This window comes from Temnothorax nylanderi, unplaced genomic scaffold (assembly GCF_030848795.1).
Source record: "Temnothorax nylanderi isolate EJ_2023f unplaced genomic scaffold, tnyl_v1.0 TNYL_tig0866_pilon, whole genome shotgun sequence".
Lineage (NCBI taxonomy): Eukaryota > Metazoa > Arthropoda > Insecta > Hymenoptera > Formicidae > Temnothorax > Temnothorax nylanderi.
The window spans coordinates 21,811-25,122 of record NW_027249928.1 but is presented as its reverse complement, the minus strand read 5'-3'; the positions used below and the strand labels follow the sequence as shown (position 1 = coordinate 25,122).

At 34.3% G+C, this 3,312-nt stretch overlaps 1 pseudogene; it reads left to right on the top strand.

Annotated features, from left to right (window-relative positions):
* The first annotated feature begins 645 nt into the window (after positions 1 to 645).
* On the top strand, positions 646 to 3,312 carry LOC139785699 (uncharacterized; annotated as a pseudogene).

The window sequence follows — 3,312 nt, the reverse complement described above, 5'->3', positions numbered from 1 at the left end:
ATGTATTATTTAGTATTTATTATTGATATTAATTAATATTGTATGCTACACATTTCATAATGTTTATGATGCTACTCTGTAGATGGAAACTGAAAACCTACCATCAATCAGCACAAATACGGAAAAGAGTCGAATTCCGGAACAACATCTACAAGTATTCTCGCTTCCAGCACATAGCTGTCAATCTTCAAGCAGCGATACTACAGAGGCAGAATTTCAACATCATCTGAATTTAAGTAATGATGATGTGAGTAAGAAGAATCAAAAGAACAGAGAAGAGACTGAAAAGGAGACGGATAACAGCTGGAATGCATTGTTTAGAAATTTATTAAATTATTAAAATTATTTGTTAATTTTATTAAAGTTATTTATAATCAGATTTGAACAGTCTGAGGTGCTAAGTTCTAATTTATGAGAGGAAAACAAGACAAAATACATCTATCTGTATTAACAATGAGCCGAAAAAGTGACATATTCTTATAACTATTTTACAGTTATCAATGAAAAATTCAGGAATCAGTATCTTACAATCCGTTCAGAATTTACCATGCTCCTTCTCATAAAATATGTTTAATAAACTGCTGTGCACAGCAACTGCAATTTTTAATTAAAATTTTCTTTCTGTTTGCGGGTATACAGGCTCAAAGTTCTGAGGATTCTAATTCGCTCTATGATTTCCAAAACGAAACATCTACTGCATTAAGTGAGACATCATATGAATCGGATGGCGAAAGAATGGCATTGAATTCTACTCTTAATGAAAACTACAACGTTGAGGTAAAGTGAAACAGATACACCTTAAAATATGCCGTATAAGTCAATGTAAAACAAGAGCTTAATATAACAAGACTCCCAAAGTTTGTACACATACTACTATATTCTATCAAAGTTGTAGAACTTTGCACATACTTATTTCCTGTTTATTATCTTGATAGTCGCGTTTGTTTTTTTTTATCAACATATGTTCGAATCAAATCATTCACAGACATTCTTCAATAATCAAAAAACTCAAAATTTATCGATTCTCTTTAGATTTAATACCAAATATCATTTAAGGATAATTCATTTGTGTGAGAATATTCGTCTCAATAACTCACATTTTTTATTGAAAAGCTATTAAATTTATATACGCATTTTTCAAAAATTTTAAATTCTCAGAGTATGAATGCCAATTATTATTATTTAACGTGAATCCACTTGGGATAATCTACCTCAGTTCGACCAGCTCATTGAATCGCCATTCCCGTTCACAAAATCGATCGAGTGATATGAACAGTAATATATTCTTTATTGTGTAGCAAATGTTAATAACATCGTAAATGTATATTTCAGGATAATGGATCTCACCATGGAGATTTTGAAAACTCATATCAAACTAATTTCGATGAAGATTCAGATGATGATCAATCCGTAATTGATACCGAGGATTTTGAAAGAAGAGTAAGACTCATTCCGATAGATAATACTTACAAGTATTATAGGTTTTTAGTATGATCTTATAGACATTGAATTATCAAAAATCCTGAAAATAAAATTTAAACAGTGATTTCTTAATCTTTTTAAAATTATATTCTCCCATGGGTTAACATTTTTTTGTACAAAGAATTTTCTGGCAAATCTTCATCAAACTTGATTCTGGCTAACAGTGGCAATTTTCACTTTTTTGTTTTTTCGAGCGATGTTAACCAAAAATTTTCAAAAGATCTAAAAATTGGCAAGAAGTATTATTCATGTTGTTCTACAACATCATACTGAAAGGAAAAAAATCTAACCTAATTAGAATTTGCCAGATTCTGTATTCTAAAGATACTATAGTGTGCAACAGTTGGGGCGACGCCAATATATTGCCGTCAATTTGCAGGGTTGTCCCGATGAGAATGGGCCATATGATCCGTATCTAAATGAGAGTCTATCAATTGGCATTACGATAACTCAAGGAGAAGTCCTATTAATGTGTTTGGCATTAGCTACACGACATTCTTTTACCTGGGCAGCCATCATCGACTTGCTTAAGTTGATTAACAAGCTTTTCAACAGACAAGATGTGGTTCCGGAAACAAAGTACAAACTGTTGCAGCATGTACCTATGGAAATGGATTCCACGAAATACCATTTCTATTGTCGCAATTGCAAAACATACTTAGGTGAACGGACCAAGGTCAAGACTGGTAATTCGATTAATTGCACTTGTGGTTCAGTAGTTGATGAATCGGACAGTTCTTTCTTTTTATCACTGGGCTTTAAGTCTCAAATAAAGAGATTATTACAAAATCGGAAAGTCCAAAGAAGCCTGGAGTATCGATTTCAAAGGATAAAGGTTAATAATAATTCTTTTGAGGATATATATGATGGCAATATGTATAAGAAGTTGTCCGAATTTGATGGACCATTGAGTACCCAGTGGAATTTGTTATATACATTAAATACAGACGGGTGCCAAGCTGCAAATTCTAGTAAAGTAACCATATGGCCTATTTATGCTATAATAAATGAATTGCCACCAAAAATCAGAGCGAAACACACGCTTCTCATCGGGTTATGGGCCGATAAAAATGAACCCGATATGAAGCTTTTCCTACCACCGTTTATCAAAGAAGCAAATGAATTATCAACTGATGGACTACAATGGCAGCTTGACAAAGACACAGTTATAACGAGTTTTATCATCCCAAGCGCCTGCTGTGTTGATTCTATTGCTCGAGCGGATATGTTAAATATGAAACGCATGAATGCTGTTCATGGATGCACGTTTTGCGAACATAAAACTGAGGTTGTCGACAGTTATCGAAGATTTACAATGTCCACGACTATTTTTCCTGAGCGCACCGACGAATCAATCAAAGAAAACATGATACGTGCCTTTGACGAACACACCGATATTTGCGGTATTAAAGGACCGTCTGCATTAATGAATTTGACATTCTTCGATCTGGCCGATGGTATGGTTCCGGATTACATGCACTCAGTACTGTTAGGTGTTATAAGGCAGCACACGGAATTATTGATGTCGTCCCCAGAGGAAGCTTATTATGCAGGAGCTCCAAATCAAAAATCGATTATTAATCGTCGATTGAGTTCAATAACGCCCCCAAAGTGTATAACGCGATCACCTCGGAGCATCGATGAAAGGAGAATGTGGAAGGCGTCTGAATGGCGTTCTTGGCTAATATGGTATGTTATATTATGCCTACGAGGATTGATACCTAACAAGTATATTGAGCATCTGGCTCTGTTGGTTTCAGCAATAAATATTTTATTGCAAAGCTCCATTACACCAGTCCAGCTTCAGACTGCCCGTACACTTTTAATTAA